Raw genomic sequence first — 20,544 nt, 5'->3', positions numbered from 1 at the left:
TTTTTAGTAGAGACGGGGTTTCACCGTGGTCTCGATCTCCTGACCTCGTGATCCGCCCGCCTCGGCCTCCCACAGTGCTGGGATTACAAGCGTGAGCCACCGCGCCCAGCCGTAATTTGCATTTTTAGGACCAGATGCAGTTAACCTTTCATATATTGTACATATTTTAGGATGATTTTTTTCTAAAAGACTTTTATTATTAATACTATCATTGCCTAAAAGATCAGCTGATTTGTGAGTTATTTGAATAAAACAAACTAAAAAATAAGGGAAATAAATGTTGCTTGTCATCTTCCTTACATTCATTGTGGCAGAAAGGGCAACAATGAGCTCTTGCTAGATAAGAGAACTACAGCAGAGGTGCAGGATGCAGCATCATGGGAACCAGAATTCATCTGAGAGACTCGATAACTCTGATGATTGTTTATTTAGTGGCCCAGGGGAAATTTGGCTTGAGTTACAGTGTGTGTATTGCTGAGTTCTTTCTGTGTGTTTTGGTTATTTCAACTAAAAAAGACTAGGGGAGAAAAAGCAGCTAATATGCTAAAACTGTAATGATTACTTAACATTACATTTTGGAAAAATGGCTTTACTGAAATATAATTCACTTATACAATTCACGCATTTGAACTGCACAATTAAATAGCTTTTAGTATATTTACAGAGGTGTACAACCATAACCACAATCAATTAGAACATTTTTATCACACCACAAAGAAACTCCATACCCATTAGCCAGTCATCACTCCCCATTTCTCCCACTCCATACCCACTCATCCTCAGCCCCTGGCAACCACTAATCTACTTGCTGTCTCTGTGGACTTGCCTATTCTGCATATTTCATATAAATGGAATTATACAGTATGTGATTTTTTTTTGGTTTCTGGCTTTTTTCATTTAGCATAATGTTTTTAAGGTTCATCCATGTCATACCATACGTCTATACTTTATTCTTTTTGTTACCGAATAACATACCATTGTGTATATCACATTTTACATTCATCAATTGAAAGCCGTTTGTGTTTTCAGTTTTGGGCTATTATGAATACTGCTGCTATGAACATTCGCACACAAGTTTTTGTGTGGATAGGCAAGACGGGCAGGGAAACAAACTAGAGAAAGAATAAACTGCAGAAATCCAAGTGAGAACAATTAAGAGCTCAACTGTAGTACATTTCCCTTTCCTTTCCTTCCCTTCATTATTACCCTGACTTAATCCTTGCCCAGCCTTCCTTTCATTTTCACAGTATCCTCCCACCCTAGCGTGTATATTTCAAGGTAAGGCTTTTTGTGGAGCCAAATTGAAGGGGGATCACCTGGCCAGATTTGCAAATGTAAAGGCAGACTGGTACATAGATTCTCCCTCCACGGTATACCCCCGACCCCCAGTGAATTTAAGAACCAAATAAAATATATAGATTAGCTCTTGATTAAGAGCAGTGGGACCAAGGTTCACTTTTAGTCTCAAGGTCCAGGAGAGATGAGCTTCTGTAGCGTCATCTGGGACTGGCTACATAATTGGCAGAACCCAGTACAAAATGAAAACACGAGGCTCCTTTTGAAAAAATTATTAGAATTTCAAGATGGTGAGAGATGAGCCTTAAACCAAGTGCAGAGCCCTTCTGAGCATGGGGCTGTGTGCACAGGTCAGGAACCCATGAAGCCAGCCCTGAAAAGAGTTCTAAGTTTGAAAATATCTAGATTCCATCTGCCATAGTGTACCAGTCTGTAATCAGAATGTCACATTTGCAGATACTTCCTAAGCAGCTGAATGTATACAATGACCTATTGATCAGAGGGATGCTACCCTCCAGAAATGAATGTGTTACTAGGTGTCTCCAACATTAAATCTCTCTGGAGCTGTGTTCTGATGAGCTGAACTGGGATGTTGCCCTTGCTGGTTGTACAGTCATACCACTTCACATTTCATGATAGCAACAACAAAACACCATGAAAGATGTGTTGCTTCTTGTACGGAAGTCACTGTTTGTCTCATGGCCTGTGAGAAACCTTCCAAGACACAGCCCTTCAAACTCTGGACCCTGTAAGTCAGATTAACTGTGACCACAGACTACATGAGTTGTTATGAGTAACTCTGGGAGAAAGCCGCCTTTCGTTAAAGTGGAGACTGAGTGGATTCAAATGCATTTTAAGACATCTGTCATGGCCAGATTGCCATTTCAATAGCCCCATTGCCTGCCTGGAGCTTTTGCATGCATGAGTATTTCTGCTAGGAAACAGAAAATGTTTGGATTCCCAATTTAGAATCCCTTCTATGAGTTCAAAGAGTTTGGGCTTACACTGCTCAGCAGTCTCCTGGTTTTGTTTCTTTGTGCCCTCATGAAACTAGAGCTCGGTGTCACTTTGCTCTAGGAAGAATTTTGTTGTTGGTGAAGAATATTCTTGATAGTTAGCATCTTTGAAATCTCTATGAAAATGAGAAATTAAGCACAAATGAACACAAGCTCTGATGAACTCTCAACCCCCCAATCTTTCTGGCTTCAAATTTTATTTTTATGGTTTTTTTTCATGCTTTGTAAGGCACAATTTACATATAGTAAAACACAGCAATATTAAAGTGTACATCTTGAAGAAATTTGAGAAATACACATGGCCATTACCCAGATTAAGATAATAAACATCTCCATCACCCCAGGAAGTTTCCTTATGCCTCTTCCAGTTAGTTCCCCTGCTCAGAGGCAACTGCCATCCTAATTTCTATCCACATAGATTAGTGCTGCCTGTTTTTGAAATCCCTATAAATGGAATAATACTGTATGAGTTAATGTGTCTTTCACTGTACACAATGCTTTTGAGACTATAAGTTGTTGTGAGCATCATTAGTTTGTTCCTTTATTGCCAGGTAGTTTTCCATTGTATGAACACACCACAATTTGTTTATCTACTCTCCTGTTGATAGATGTTTGGGGAGTTTCCAGCCTTTGGCTATTACAAATAAAGCTTCTGCGAACATTCTTTTACAAGCCTTTTTGTGGACATACATACTCATTTCTCTTGGGTATAAAGCTAGGAGTGGAATTGCTGGTTCATAGGGAAGCTGTTTATTTAACTTTAACTGCCAAAGAAGTTTTCCATCAATGTACAGGAGTTCTAATTATTTCATATCCTTGCCAGCACTTGGTCTTGCAGTCTTTATAATTTTAGTCATACTGAAGGGTATGCAATTATATCTCTTTTTTTAAATCACTTTTATTGAAGTATGATTAGCATATAATAAAATATACCATCTTAAGTGTGTAGGTTGACTAAGTTTGGCAGGTATATATATCCATGTAATGACCACATCAAGATATCAAATATTTCCATTACCATAAAAGAACCTCTTCATGCCCCTTCCCAGTCAGTGCCTTGTACCAGGCAACCACTGATCTATTTTCTGACCCTACAGATTAGTTTTGTTTGTCTAGAATTTCTTAGCATTGGAATCATATTGTATGTGTATTTTTTGGTCTAGCTTCTTTATCTCAACATATTTTTGAGATTCATGCATGTCCTTGTATATTTCAGTAGTTTATTTCTTTTTATTGTTGACTCATATTCCACTGTACAGACATATCACAATATGTTTACTTGTTCATCTGTGGATGAATACTTGAGTTGTTTTCTGTTTTGTGCTATTATGAAAACAGCTGCAATAAGCATTTGTGTACAATTCTTTTGGGGACATATATTTTCCTTTCTCTTGAGTAAATACCTAGAAGTAAAATGGCCAAGATATATGGTAAGCGTATGTTTAACTTTATAAGAAATTACCATACAGTTCTCTAAAGGATTGTCACATTTTATGCTTCCATCAGCAAGGCATGAGAGTTCCAATCGTTCCATATTCTTGCCAACATTTGTCATTCATACAGTAATCATACAGTATATTTTTAAATTCTAGCAAGTTTAGTGGTATCTCGTGTTTTAATTCACATTTTCTTGATGAATAGTGCTGATAAATATCATATCTTATGTGCTTATCAGCCATTTATTATCTTATTTTGTTAAGTTTCCAAATCTTTTACCAGCTTGAAATATCTTATTTTTTAAATCATATTTGAAGTTCTCATAACTGAACAATTGTCAATTTTTGAGTTGTAAGATCTCTCTATATACTCTGGAAACAAGTCATTTGTCTGATATAAGTATTGTGGATATTTTTTTCCTAGTCTATGTCTTGCCTTTTCATTTTTTAATGATATATTTCAAAGAGCATGAATTTTAAATTTTGATGGACTCCAATTTTTAATATTTTCATCTGTTCTTCTTGGGTTTTTCTTGTATCTTAAGAAATCTTTGTATATCACAAGATTGCAGAGGTTTTCTTCTATATTATCTTGAAAACATTTTATAGTTTTAATAATTACATTTAGGTCTATGATTCATTTTGAATTCACTTTTATATATGGTGTGAGGTAGAGGGACAGTTTAATTTTTTAAGAAAACATTGTTATACCATCATTTTTTGAAACTCTCTCCTTTCCCCATCAAATTACTTTTGACACCTTTGTTGAAATCAATTGACTGTATTATGAGTCTGTTTGTGGATTCTCTATTCTGTCCCATTGTTCTATATGTCTTTCTTCATGCAATTATTACCCTGTCTTTCACTGTACACAATGTCTTGATTTTTGTAGCTTTATAGTAAATCTTGAAACCAGATACTATAAGTCTTATAATTTGGTTATTCTTATTTAAAATGTATTGGCTAATCTGGGTTCTTGGTATTTCAATACAATTTTATAATGTCTGCAAGAACTGATGATGGGGTTTTGATTGAGATTACACTGAAATTATAGTTTGATTTATTTGTCTTTCTTCTTTTCTCAGCAATATTTTTAAATTTTCAGTTTTTAGGTTGTTGTATATATTTGGCTAAATTTACTCCTGAGTGGTTTGTGTGCTTTGATTAAATTATACGTTGTATTGTTTTTCTGGTTTCATCTTCCAATCGTTCATTGATTACAAATAGAAATTCAGTTGGTTTTGGATATTAACCTTGCATCCTGAGGCCGTGTTCAATATACGTATAGCTCTAGTGGCTTTTTAAAGTAGATTTCTGGATTTTCTTCCTACATAATTAATACATGATTGTCTTTTCTGGGAAATAAAAAGCTTAGTATTTCTCCTTTGTTTTCAATGTGTATGTCCTTTATACCTTTTGATTGCTTTGTAACACTGTCTCAGATATCTTATTTAATCTCTCTGTGGCTTTAATATGCATCTCCTTGCTGAGCACCTTTTCATATTTATTGACCATTTGAGTATTTTGAGAATTTCTCATTCATGTCTTTTTTCCCATTCCTATTGTTTTGTTTATTTGTATTAATTTTAGGAATTTTAAAAATCTAAATACAAGTCCTTCATTAAGCATGTGTTTTTAAAAATTTCTCCTAGTCTGTGGTGCTTTTTTTTTTTTTACTTCAGCAATGGTGTCTTTTCATGAGCAAGAGTTGTTTCTGTTTTTAATTTAATGAAGTGTATCAAATTTTATATTCTAGGAAATGTTTTCCTACCTCAAAATCGAAAAGATATTCTCCTGTGTTTTTGTCTGGAAGCTTTTAAGTTTTTAGATCAATGATTATTTTCTTGAAAGCTCTGTGTGTGTGTGTGTGTGTGTGTGTGTGTGTGTGTGTGTGTGTGTGTATGTGTGTAGTTTCTTTAATATTACACTCAAATGCTTTTTACCATCTTTATGGGTAACTGGCAAAGATGAAAATTATATAATATATAATGCTGGTAATTGGATTGGGAAAGAAGCACTCAAGATATGCTGCTGGAGGTGCAAATGCATACAACTTTTTTGGCATGGGTAGGGAAAAATTCAGTAATAAGAATCAAAAGCTGTAGGAACCAAAAGCCTTAAATATGTGAATTCCTGAAACTCTATAGGTTCACATCAAGACATTTATCCTGTAGAAATAATCCTGGTTGTGTGCTAAAATTTAGCTTCAAGGATGTGTTATCACAGTATTTTTTAAAAATAGGAAAAAGGAAGAATGGAAACAGTCTATAATAGTGGGTTGATTAAATCATCATATAGCACTATTATGGAATACTGTTAAACCACTGAAGATAATACTGTAGAATATTGAATGCCTGTCTTTGTCTGTTTTGTGTTGTGATAAAGGAATATGTGATGCTATGTAATTTACAAAGAAAAGAGGTTTATTTAGATTATGGTTCTTCAGGCTATGAAAGTACTATGGTACTGGCATCTGCTTGGCTTGTGGTAAGGGCTTCTGTGCTGTGTCAAAACATGGCAGAGAAGGTCAAAAGGGAAGTGGGCACATGCAAAGAGGGACCAAACCCGGGGTATCCTAGATTTATAACAACTCATTTTTGGGAAAAATAATTAATTCCCTTGAGAACTAATTCCATTTTACAAGAGCTAGAACTCACTACTGCAAAATTGGCATCAAGTCATTCATGAGGGATCTGCCCCTATGACTCAAACATCTCCCACTAAGCCCCACCTCCCAACACCACCACACTGAGGATCAGATATCAACATGAGATTTAGTGAGGGCAAACAAACTGTATCCAAACCATATCCATGCCATAGAATGCCACACTTTAAAATGAAAGGCAAATTATTATTGCCATTTGTTCACTGCTTTATAATTTTAATTTGTCCCTTTGATTGCATATTTTTATTCTTCTGTATGACTAAGAAAAAGGGCTTGTTGTCCCGTGCCCAAGAGTTGAAAGCATGCCAGAGAAGTGCCACCATCCAAAACATTTCTCTTACTGTCTAGCATTCCATCTTCTGAGTTACAATGCCTTGGTCCACTTATAATTTGGTAAGATTTATACATCCATTTAAATTTTCATTAGCTGGATATGGAGGTGGATGTAAACAAGAAGCATTGATTAGATCTAGGAAAGGTGGTATGTGGACCCAAAGGAGCACCAATAGACAAGGCTGTAGACAGACTTGGGGATGAAACTGTTGTGTACTCCCTGCAATTTTGCTGACTCAGGTGTGGTGTGGTGTGAGGGTGACACCTTTAAAAGACTGTCCAGGTCTCTTTGGAGTAGTGTGTGCTTGTCAAGTTTACAGCTTGTGGGAAAGGGTAATCAGAACATGCAAAGGCTCAATCAACCTTTACTGAGGCTCCCTCAGGCATAGTACTCAGGCTTCAGGGCCCAGAGGGTACATATTGAATTTCACTTTGCAAATAACCCAGCATTAGAGCCTGGACCCCGGGAGCTCGGGTCTAGTGGAGCAGTTGAGCAGCCAAAAGGAGTGTTGAGAAGGCAGCTTTAACAGGGCATATGTGTACAATATCAACTGAATTCAGGAGGTCAAGCTGCTGGAGTTCTTCATCTGATTAACCTTCATCATTCAAATATTCTGTACTACAGCTTTTCAACAGGAAATTCACATGTACTTAAAATGTACTTTTTTTGGCCCAAACTGTCTAAATGTGCATTGTGTTAGTTTCCTAGGGCTGCCAAAACAAATGACTACAAACTGGGTGGTTTAAAACAAGAGAAATGTATTCTTTCTGTCAGTTCTGGAGGCCAGAAGTCTAAAATCAAAGTGTCAGCAGGGCCATGCTCCCTCTGAAGGTGCTAGGGGAGATTCCTTCCTTGCCTCTTCCTAGTTTCCAGTGGCTCCTGGCAATCCTTGATGTTCCTTAGCATGCAGTTACATGATTCCAGTCTCTGCCTCCATTGTCACATGGACTTCTTTCCTGTGTGTGCTTGTGTCTGTATGTGTCCCCTCCTCTTTTTGTAAGGACACCTTTACAAATTTAGGGCCCACCCGAATCCAATGTGACCATCTTAACTACTTACATCTGCAAAGATCCCATTTCTAAATAAGGTCACATGCACAGGTAACATGGGGTTAGGACTTGACCATATCTTTTTGGGAGACACAATTCAACCTGTGATTTCAATCACTGTTTAAATATCCCTTTTGGGGTTACAATGTTGTACTGTATGTTCCTCTTTCGTGCATTTTTGACCCCTGTATGTACCATGTCTTTTGTTCATAAGATGACTCTGAGAAACCCCCTAGGCTCTTCTCTGGAATTCATGATGAAGATAATTCTTGGGTTTCTATATTCATAGAAACAGAATGTTCAGCTTTAGCTCCCGAGAGACTTCAAGTGCTGGCAATGTTTGGAGGGAAACCGGATGTGAGAAAATGGTAGGGAGGCTAAGGGAAGATGAGGTTTCTGGCCATGGAGCTGACTAGGGCAGCGGTCAGGGGTGACCTATTAGAAGATGAGGGTACAGAGTGGGGCCAAGAATTAGAGATTGAGCCCAAACAGGAATGCAGCAAATCTGGCCTAGTTGGAGGCAGGGGTGGATCTGCAGCAGAATATAGACAATGGGACCCATCTTGGCAGACACCTAAAGGAGAAGGAGAACTTGTTGTCCATGTCCAGTCTATTAGCAAGGCCTCTTACCTCCACATCACCATATGACAGATCTGTTCAGTGACTCCTATTTCCTTCACTAAAACCCTATTTCTGCTCCCACAGTCTTTCTCCTAGACTACCAATTTCCCCTTCTATTCAGGCTACCTCAAATTGTTCTCCAAAGAGCAACTGAATCGTCTTTTCAAGCATAAACCCTAAGTTGCTGTATGATCTGGCCCCTGCTTACTCATTCTGTGTCATCACACCTCAGTCACTCTGTTTTCTTTATGTTCCTTTAACACACCAAGCTCCTTACCACCTCAGGAACAGCAGGTGAGCTGTTCCCACTGCCTAGAACTCTCTCCCCTCATATATCAATGCCTGATTCTTGGCCTTCTCCCCTTGAAACAACCTTCTGTGACCCTCCAGTCTAAAGTGGTGCCTCTCCATCTCTATCCATCATCCAATTTTATTTTCTTCATATTGCTTACCACTATGTGAAATTATTGAATTCATTTATTTCAGTGGTTCTTAACATGGAGTGATTTTGTCTCCCCAGGGCAAATTTGGCGATCTGGAGATTTTTTTGTTCTTACAACTGGGGTGGAGGGTGCTACTGGCATCTAGTGGGTGGAGACCGGGGATGCTGCTAATATCCTACAATGCACAGAACCACCCTCACAACAGGGAATCATTCTTCCCCCAGTGTCAATAGTGCCAAGGTGGAGAAACCTATTTATTTGTTGCTTTTGTATTCTCAAATCTGTGCTTAACCTTTTTGAATGTATATCCCAAGAAAACAGGAAAGCAAACTGGTATGTGTCTTGTTCGTGGCTCTATCTCTCCCCAAGAACAATGCCCTGGTCAGAGTTGGTGATCAAAAAATAACTGATGGATTAATGAATGAGTTAATGACTGAATGAATGGCCTCAAGCCCTGGATCTGTCCTTTCCTAGCTTTTTGAGCCTGGGGACATGTTTTTAAGTGAATTAAGCCATTGTTGACCTGGTTCAGCCTCAGTTTGAGGTAGGCCCTGTATCCCTGGGTCTCAGGATCAGACTATTACATTGTCCTTCCCCCCAGGATGATTCCCTGCATCCCCCAGGGGTACAGACATTTTTCATTATCTTTTTCAGATTACAGAAATAATTTTAAAAATGTTTTACTATAGATAAGCCTGATATTTTTATGAAATTAATTATTTCCATGCAATAGGATATGATTCATTTACTTGGGTCTTCTTTAGTATCATTTAGCAAAATTTTATAATTTATTCACATACACAAACACATACACATATAGTTAATGCACATTTCTGAATAAAGGTATTTTCATTTTTCCTATTGTTGTGGTCCAAAAGTAGACTGCTGAGTTTTAAACATATTTTTGCTATATTTAAAGAATTCTAATTAAATCCTTTAATGGTTATAAAAATAATAGTAATATATTTCCAAGTTTACAATTTCCATTTTTAATTTTCTTTGATCAAGTTATTTTTTAAGAAGAATATTGTTGTTTCTTTTTTATTTTTAACTTTCAAATGTGAGAGGCTTTTGTTACTGTTGTTGTTTCTGGTTATTTTACAATTGTCTCTTTATAATTACTACATTCTTTTTAAATTGATGATGAGCTGGTCTTTATATTTTAGAATAATTTTAGATTTACAGAAAAGTTGCAAAGAATGTACAGATAATTCCTGTATACCCTGTACCCAGTTTCCATTTCTTCTAATGTTATCATTTTACTTTACTGTTCTCTTATCCTCTTTTTTATCCTTGTGGTGGGCCAAACCTTTCAGAGACTCAGCTACTAAAAGATACATTTTACATTTAGTGTGAATAGAGAAACCTGTATATGCAAAAAGAAGGAAAGTTGTCTAGGAAGGAGGTAGAAGTAAAGCCACATTGCTGTTTCCAGGTTTGCAAGGCCCAGTACAGAATGAGAATGCAGAGCCCCTTGTTCAAGAAATATTAAGAATTTCAAGATGGCAGCAGCAGAGCATTTAACTCAGCACAGAGCCCTTTGTACTGTGAAGCCCTGAGCCACTGCCTGGTTTCATGCCTGTGAAGCTACCCCTGCTGTTCCTACAGTTGAAAGAAATCTTTCAACTTCTTCCATGATACAAATACCTCAGTAAGTTAAGGGAAAGTGACCTGCACGACCAAGCTAAATCTACTCATATTTGAGTTTTTCTAGAACACTCAAAGTCACAAGCTTTGCAGCTTGCCTGCCTTCTAAATCTAAGTTCAAAAGGCTTTGAGTTGAGGACAATAGTATTAGCTACCCTGAAATGGCAGTGAAGCTAATTCTAAAATAACATCCACATTAGCTCACACAGGCTGATATTTTCTTTGCTGAAGATCAGGCAAATGGAGTGTTTGTTTTGAGTGCCTTCCAATAATACTTACAAGTAGCCAAGAATGCTTGGGCTCTTGGAAACTGTACCTATGCCCAGAGGCTCTTGGTGAATATATTTTTTTAACCAGGTTTACTCATTTAACTCGTCCAAATGGGGCACTTTCACAAGGGAACCCATCAGCCAGTCATTTCTGATGAAATACCAAAAGGACCTGTGAGGAAATGAAATATGAGAGGTCTTGGTAAACTGACATTTTGAAATTATCTGGGAAATACATTGCTGGAAATTGGTTTAGCTTCATCATTTATTTATCAATGTTCAACAACATTGTATCTTGAAATTTGAGGGTACAATGTCCACTTCTAGTATTTGGTTAACTGTGCTAGCCAGATAGCAACATACCTACAACTTACAACATACACACCACATGTGCTATATAATTCCAGTTAGGCCCATCTTCCCTTCTGCATCCCTTCTGCACCCATGTTCTATTCATCATGGTGAAAAAAAGATATCCTGGATCTGAGGCTGCTTCCTCCTGTTTGTACAACATGGGCACTGGCTCCACTATGGAACCGAATCCCATTAGATAGAACAGATGTACCCACCTGTCTCTCCTGCCTCTTTTGACTCACAAGTGTGCCTCCCTAGTTTCTGGGAATTAACTCCCACTGAGAGCAAATGGACAGGTGACCTATGAGAATGACATTGGGATAGGCTTTTCTTCTGCTATTATTCCCTTCCTTGTATGTAGGCATTGTGTGCAATTAGTGTGAAAATCTAATATTTTACATCCTCCCACCCTTGGACCTTGGACCTTAGTTCCTGGGTTGCAAAGAGGTCCCAGGTTGGACCTTAGTTCCTGGGGTGCAAAGAGGTAATTGTCACTTAGAGTTTTGGGCTGTATTTTAGTGGATTAGAGTTGTTAGAAGACTGCAAGAGATTTCAAGTAAAAGACTCCTCAGGAGACTATGTCAGCATTCTATGGGCATATATGCATGCACACATCTATGCAGGTATACACACATTTGAGTATAGTACGGTACTTGTGTTTTTAGAAAATCAAATTTGTTTAAAACAGTGCAGAATAAGTCAGTTCAAAGAGCAAAATAGAAAAGTAACTAATTTTCTAGAATTAGAAATAGAATTGCCTTAAAGATTGCTTTGAATCACTTATTTTTAATAACATCATCACATTTGTTTTCTAAGAAAGGCCTGATTTATGTGCAGATAATCTTCCAAGAATTCTGACAGTTTCTTAAAAAGCATTATCATATTCTAAAAGACTTAATTTTTGTTGTGTCTTAGCCAGTTCAGGCTGCTCTAACAAATACCGTAGACTGGGTGGTTTGAACAGTAAACAAATAAAATACTGGCAAACCGAATCCAGCAGCACATCAAAAAGCTTATCCACCAGGATCAAGTGGGCTTCATCCCTTGGATGCAAGGCTGGTTCAACATACGCAAATCAATAAATGTAAGCCAGCATATAAACAGAACCAAAGACAAAAACCACATGATTATCTCAATAGATGCAGAAAAGGCCTTTGACAAAATTCAACAACCCTTCATGCTAAAAACTCTCCATAAATTAGGTATTGATGGGACATACCTCAAAATAATAAGAGCTATCTATGACAAACCTACAGCCAATATCATACTGAGTGGGCAAAAACTGGAAGCATTCCCTTTGAAAACTGGCACAAGACAGGGATGCCCTCTCTCACCACTCCTATTCAACATAGTGTTGGAAGTTCTGGCCAGGGCAATCAGGCAGGAGAAGGAAATAAAGGGTATTCAATTAGGAAAAGAGGAAGTCAAATTGTCCCTGTTTGCAGATGACATGATTGTATATCTAGAAAACCCCATCATCTCAGCCCAAAATCTCCTTAAGCTGATAAGCAACTTCAGCAAAGTCTCAGGATACAAAATCAATGTACAAAAATCACAAGCATTCTTATACACCAATAACAGACAAACAGCCAAATCATGAGTGAACTCCCATTCACAATTGCTTCAAAGAGAATAAAATACCTAGGAATCCAACTTACAAGGGATGTGAAGGACCTCTTCGAGGAGAACTACAAACCACTGCTCAATGAAATAAAAGAGGATACAAACAAATGGAAGGACATCCCATGCTCAAGGGTTGGAAGAATCAATATCGTGAGAATGGCCATACTGCCCAAGGTAATTTATAGATTCAATGCCATCCCCATCAACCTGCCAATGACTTTCTTCACAGAATTGGAAAAAAACTAGTTTAAAGTTCATATGGAACCAAAAAAGAGCCTGCATTGCCAAGTCAATCCTAAGCCAAAAGAACAAAGCTGGAGGCATCACGCTACCTGACTTCAAACTATACTACAAGGCTACAGTAACCAAAACAGCATGGTACTGGTACCAAAACAGAGATATAGATCAATGGAACAGAACAGAGCCCTCAGAAATAACGCCACATATCTACAACTATCTGATCTTTGACAAACCTGACAAAAACAAGCAATGGGGAAAGGATTCCCTATTTAATAAATGGTGCTGGGAAAACTGGCTAGCCATATGGAGAAAGCTGAAACTGGATCCCTTCCTTACACCTTATACAAAAATTAATTCAAGATGGATTAAAGACTTACATGTTAGACCTAAAACCATAAAAACCCTAGAAGAAAACCTAGGCAATACCATTCAGGACATAGGCATGGGCAAGGACTTCATGTCTAAAACACCAAAAGCAATGGCAACAAAAGCCAAAATTGACAAATGGGATCTAATTAAACTAAAGAGCTTCTGCACAGCAAAAGAAACTACCATCAGAGTGAACAGGCAACCTACAAAATGGGAGAAAATTTTCACAACCTACTCATCTGACAAAGGGCTAATATCCAGAATCTACAATGAACTCAAACAAATTTACAAGAAAAAAACAAACAACCCCATCAAAAAGTGGGTGAAGCACATGAACAGACATTTCTCAAAAGAAGACATTTATGCAGCCAAAAAACACATGAAAAAATGCTCATCATCACTGGCCATCAGAGAAATGCAAATCAAAACCACAATGAGATACCATCTCACACCGGTTAGAATGGCCATCATTCAAAAGTCAGGAAACAACAGGTGCTGGAGAGGATGTGGAGAAATAGAAACACTTTTACACTGTTGGTGGGACTGTAAACTAATTCAACCATTGTGGAAGTCAGTGTGGCGATTCCTCAGGGATCTAGAACTAGAAATACCATTTGACCCAGCCATCTCATTACTGGGTATATACCCAAAGGACTATAAATCATGCTGTTATAAAGACACATGCACACGTATGTTTATTGCGGCACTATTCACAATAGCAAAGACTTGGAACCAACCCAAATGTCCAACAACAATAGACTGGATTAAGAAAATGTGGTGCATATACACCATGGAATACTATGCAGCCATAAAAAATGATGAGTTCATGTCCTTTGTAGGGACATGGATGAAACTGGAAAACATCATTCTCAGTAAACTATCGCAAGGACAAAAAACCAAACACCACATGTTCTCACTCATAGGTGGGAATTGAACAATGAGAACACATGGACACAGTAAGGGGAACATCACACTCCGGGGACTGTTGTGGGATGGGGGGAGGGGGGAAGGATAGCATTAGGAGATATACCAAATGCTAAATGACGAGTTAATGGGTGCAGCACACCAACATGGCACATGAATACATATGGAACAAACCTGCACATTGTGCACATGTACCCTAAAACTTAAAGTACAATAATAAAAAAGAAAGTGCATAAATAAAAAAAAATTTATTTCTCACAGTTCTGGAGGCTGAGAAGTCTAAGATCAGGGTGCTGGCAGATTCTGTGTCTACTAAGGACCTTCTTCCTGATTTGCAGATGCCTGCCTTCACTCATATCATCATGATCATTTCTCTCATGTTTCTTCTACATTAGTGTCTTTATAAGACATGAATTCCATTCATGAAGGCTCCACCCTCATACCTAATTACCTCCCAAAGGTTCCACTTTCAAATAGTATCACATTAGGTATTAGGCCTTCAATATATCCACTTTGAAGGGATACAAACCATTCATTGCATAGTGCCTTGACATAATTACATTTTTGTGGCTTTCCCTTTTTGTCATTTAGAAATTTCCACTTAGCATCATTTCTATGTTTCGGACTTTGTTGGGAAAAATTTTCTCAAACTGGAAAGCAAAAAACAGATTAGAAAATGTTTTCTAGAAGTCATTTCAGATATTTTAAGTACTTCTGATACTAAACAGATACCACTTGATTAATATTTTTGCCAACAACGTCCGTCTTAGATAAATGTTCTTTGCATTTTAAAAATATTACTTTTCATTAACTATTGAGTAGATTCGAAATAAAATTTGTGGTTAAGAAAAGAAGGAAGTGATGGCTAGAACACTAGAAGGTACCAGGATTTAAGGAACAGAGGTGGAAGAGAAAAAGCCAATGAAAGAGAGAAAGCAGAAGACTTTAGAAAGGTTACTGTGAAATGAAGGGGCAGGGGCTGAGCTGCATTCAGCATAATTTCTTCAAATATATCATCCAGGTTATTGATTCAGCTATGCTTAATCTACCTTTGAAACTGTTCATTGAGTTTCATTTTTGTTTCATTTCTTACTATATTGAAATATATATACACAAAAGTATACAAATTATAAATGTACAGCTTCATGAATTTGCACCAAGTAATAACAGTCATATAACTAGCACCCTGATGAAGAAATAGAACATCATTGGAATCCTACAAACCTCCCTTGTGCCCAATCATGATCTCCAACCCACCATCTCCGAAGGTTACTAATATTCTGACCTCTACCACCATAAATTAGCTTTGGCCATTTATTTATTTATTTAAGACAGAGTCTTGCTCTGTTGCCCAGGCTGGAGTGCAGTGGCATAATCTTAGCTCACTGCAACCTCTGCCTCTCAGGCTCAAGTGATTCTCCTGGCTTAGCCTCCCGAGTAGCTGGGACTACAGGTACATGCTACCAAGCCTGGCTAATTTTTGCATTTTTAGTAGAGATGGGGTTTTGCCATGTTGTCCAGGCTGGTCTCAAATTCCTGGGCTCAAGCGATTCAGCCATCTTGGCCTCCCAAATTGCTTGGATTACAGGTATGAGCCACTGTGTCTCACCAGCTTTGGCCATTTTTGTACTTTATATAAATGGATATCTACAGTGTACCCTTTTGTGTCTGATTCTTTGCTTATCATTATATTTGTGAGTTTCAACCTCAGTGTTGCATTCATTTGTAGTCCATTGCTCCTTGTTACTTTGTGGCATTTCATTCTATGTATATACCATAATATATCCATTCTACTGTGGTTTATGTTAAGAGTTGTTTTCACTTGCAAAGTTTCAGGTAGGAAATTTTCCTGCCTTTGGTTGAGAGAGGGCAGTTCTCCCTTACCATAAAGATACATCCTTTTTAGAGACCCAGAGTGTTTTTTTTGTTTTGTTTTTGTTTTTGTTTTGAGACAGGGTCTTGCTCTGTTGCCCAGGCTGGAGTGCAGTGAGCCATGATTGTGGTGAGTGCCACCACATCCAGCTAATTTTTAAATATTTTGTGGAAATGGGGTCTCATCGTGTTGCCCAGGCTGGTCTCGAACTCCTGGGATCAAGCAATCCTCCCACCTAGGCCTCCCAAAGTGTTGGGGTTAGAGGCATGAGCCACCATGCCTGGCTGAGTCCCAGCTTTATGGGAAGGACTGTCCCATTCAACTTGTTACCATGGGCAAGCCTAGAATTTGCATTTTGTCCACTGAATCCTGTTAGGTCAGGAACACAGAATTTAGATTCACCACATTCAACAAATGACTTCAAGGCAAACACTGGCTGTAGGGCTGCAATGTTCTTTCTGATTATTTTGAGACATAAGTGTTCCTTACTTTTTTGTCCACTCATGCATATTTTAAATAGAGCTTTAAAATACGTTATCCAACATCCCTAGTTGTTTTCTGTGGAAGGCTAGTGTGGGTATTCATTCTACCTTACTGTAAGAAACATATATAGACATGTACTTTAAAAATGCCCCTTGTGTTTGGGTGTGGTGGCTCATGCCTGTAATATCAGAACTGCGAGAGGTTGTGGCAGGAGGATTGCTTGAGGCCAGGGGTTCAAGATCAGTGTGGGCAACGTAGAGAGACCTTGTCTCTACAAGAAACAAAAAATTAGCCTGGTGTGGTGGTATGTGCCTGTAGTCCCAGCTACTCAGGAGGCTGAGGTGGGAGGACAGCTTGAGTCCAGGAGTTTGGGGTGACAATGAGCTATAATTGTGCCACTGCACTCCAGCCTGGGTGACAGAACAAGACTTTGTCTCTATAGAGAGAGACAAAAAGGCCCCTGGATTTGTGAAACCAATGTATCTATTATAAAATTTAAAACAAGTGAGGTATGGTAATAGTTTTTTTTTCATATTCTTTCTCAACCTATATAAGGATACCAAAGAGGTTATAATTTTTTACTGAAGTTGTCCTCTTCTGGTTTTGTTTGTGGAGAGTAAATAGTTTATTTCAAAGGCTTAGACTTGTGTCATTTTAATATTTCCCTCACAAATCATTTTGAGTGATTCACGCACAAAATATTTTTAGGAACTACTTTTTACACTCTTTTGAGGTAAGCCTTTATGGGTTTCCAAAGATGGTAGTACAGGAGTCAGGAGTGAAAGGAAATGTGTACTATACAAAGAGAAATATGATCATTGACACTCAAGAGACCCAGAAAAAGTGCTCTGCAAGTTCAAAGGAGAAATTTACTTCCTTTTGAGTGGATCAGGAAAGTCTCTGTGTAGGAAGAGACATCTGAACTGGGCCTCAGAAGATGGGCAGGGTTAACTGTGGAGGAGGGGGAGGGGGAGGGGGGGGGGGGGGGAGGAGGAGGAGGAGACGACATACTCGTCTGCATGAGTTCAGGTAGGGAAATATAGTTGAGTTTGTCTGGAAGGACGCATTCATAGATTTAGAACTGTGCTATCCAACATGGTAGCCACTGACTACCATGTGGTTCTTGAGCACCTGACATATGGCTCATGTGACTGATGAATTCATTTTAATTTAATATAATTTGCAATGAAGTGAAATTTAAACTTTTAAAAAAGTGATGCTGTGTTCAGTTTTTGGAAAAGTTTTAAGTATGTTTGGAACAACTTGGGTATGTGAATCTATTTTTGCAATCATATATTTTATGAAGTCTAAGTCCAGATCAAGTATTTCTCTTGAAAATCCACTGTCCAAATTGAGATGTGCTGTAACAGTGTAAAATATCTTATTAGTAATTATTTATTTACATCAATTCCATGTTGAAATACTATTTGGGATATTTGGGTTAAATGAAATTTATAGTTAAAAAGTCAGTTTCAGCTACTTATTTTTACATTTTTTATCTGACTACCAAAACATTTTAAACTACATATATGGCTTGTATCACATTTCTGTTGGACAGTGCTACTCTACAGAGAAGGTTGAAGCATAAAATGAGAGTGTCTTGGGAACTTTAGCAAGTTACTTATCTTCTCTGAGCCTGTTTCCTTATCCTGTGGTTTTTGCTTCATACAAGTATTGAGAGGGCAAAATTAGAGTTGCACGCAAAGCCCATGTTAACACAGTAACAACTGGCTCGATAATTGGGTATCATTGTTCTTTTATTTAAAGGGATAAAAAGGTAGACAAGTAAGTTCTGTAGAAAAGGGAAGGGACAGTGAGAGTATCTGATTTATAAAGTATGTAATGGCATGGGAAGTTATAAGGATCACAGACCTGATGATCAGTGAGTAATGAGTGATGCGTGGTGACTTGGCAAACAAGATTAAGAAAGCTGAAAGATAACAGATGAGCCGTGAAGGATGAAGGTGTTGCAGTCAGAAGATTGTTCCAGGCTTGGAAGCCGGTTCTGACTTTGTCGTGGATAGATGGGGAAGCCAGCTCACTTACTGTGTCTCTTTGTAGCATCTGAAGAATGACATGGCCAGACCAGATGACCACCCAGATTACTTTAGGGCCAGGTATTTAACTTGGTAGAAGAAACGGAAGACAAATTTTTCATAAATGTTGGCGTTGCTCCATACACGAAGCTCATTATAGTTAAGGAAACAAAAGCATTTTATCTAAAGGTAGGTCTAAGGAACTTGTGATGACGTATTGAAGAAAATGAGCAATTAGCTTTGCAGTTGAACTTGCTTGGCAATTACTGGAGATAAGGAAAAGAAGAAGGGTTTGGCCAAGGTTTGTTAATCTTTATAAACAGGCAGGAACATCCTGTGCCTTTTCCCCTGTAATTACAATTTATGAATATTTGTTTGAGTGTTAGGATACTTTTTTCTTTGCCTTTTGATACATCCTTGTGTGTACTCCTTGTTTATCTGTGACTTAGTTTCAGTTTTCATGTCTATGTGCTTCAGAAAGTCAGAAAAATTAATCACATGAGCTTAAAATGCCGATCAAGAAAAGCTCAGTAAGATACATTGTATTGAATGCAGTGATTTCTTTTAAAATAAAATAGTAAATAATTTCTGCTTGCCTGGAGGTAAGGCAATAGCTCTGTAAATATTCCTCTTTTGGAGAAAGTTCCACTGTGGTTTATATTCAGCCACAAAGAGGGCATGCTTCTTATATTATATCTCAAGGTGGAATTCATTTTGCATTTAAACAATGTGTAGATGAGGATGAGGTTTAGCTGCATCTATCCAAAAACTCAAAGCAACCATAGCTGACAAAGATAGGAAGTTATTATTTTCTGATTTAGATGAGACTGGAATAGTGACTTCACATTTACCTGGGACCCAGATTTCTTCAAGCTCCCTCCTCCATCTTCCTAGCACATGTCTTTCTTCTGAAGGGCATTTCATGGTTTAAGATGGCTGTTGCTATGGCAGCCAACTATGAAGCAGTTGACTTATAATTGAAGACCATGTTGTATTTAAAGAATGCATGACTTCGAACACTAAATGCCGTTCATAGTTTAGCTTAGTGAGGTGCTGTCTGTGGGAAGCACGCAAAGACAGATACCGACTGAACAGTCAGTTGTGACGACTTTAAAGGAATCACATTTTCAAAGTTACATGCACTCCCAGGGGGACACACTCATGAGTGCAATGTAGCATGTAATCAAATATTTGAATTATAGGCTGGGTTCAGTGGCTCACACCTGTAATCCCAGCACTTTGAGAGGCCAAGGCAAAGGGATTTCTTGAGTCCAGGAGTTCATGACACCAGCCTGGGTAAGATAATGAGACCCCATCTCTACAAAAAATCAAAAAGTTAGCCAGGTATGGTGGTTAGTGCCTGTAGTCCCAGCGACCTGGAAAGCTAAGGCATGAGGATCACTTGAGCCCAGAAGTCTGAGGCTACAGTGAGCCATGATCATGCCACTGCACTCCAGCCTGGGTGACAGAGTGAGACCCTGTATCAACAAACAAACGAAAGAACAACAACAAAAAAAACCCCACAATAGTTGAATTATGTTTTTTCACAGGTATTCTCCCATTTTTCCCTCCACCCTCCCTCTCCACATGCCCCACCCACGCCTTTTCCAGAACACCCATAGTTGAATTCAAGGTAATATATTCGCACCTTACGTAACTTCACTGTATAGTGAGGTCTCCCTAATCCTCCAACACCACCTTCCACTCTGCTCAGGCGATCTGTGGATGCTGCAGTTCTGTACTGGATGCAGAAAGAGAGAAATCCACCAATGCTAATGGGAGACACCTAAAAGGAACCATAAAGTAAAAAGATGGATACCCAGATTTCTGGCTGGGACAGACTGCATTTCTCAGCCATGGGGCAGA

This window comes from Hylobates moloch, unplaced genomic scaffold (assembly GCF_009828535.3).
Source record: "Hylobates moloch isolate HMO894 unplaced genomic scaffold, HMol_V3 SCAFFOLD_7, whole genome shotgun sequence".
Lineage (NCBI taxonomy): Eukaryota > Metazoa > Chordata > Mammalia > Primates > Hylobatidae > Hylobates > Hylobates moloch.
Note: the sequence above shows the minus strand (reverse complement) of the source record.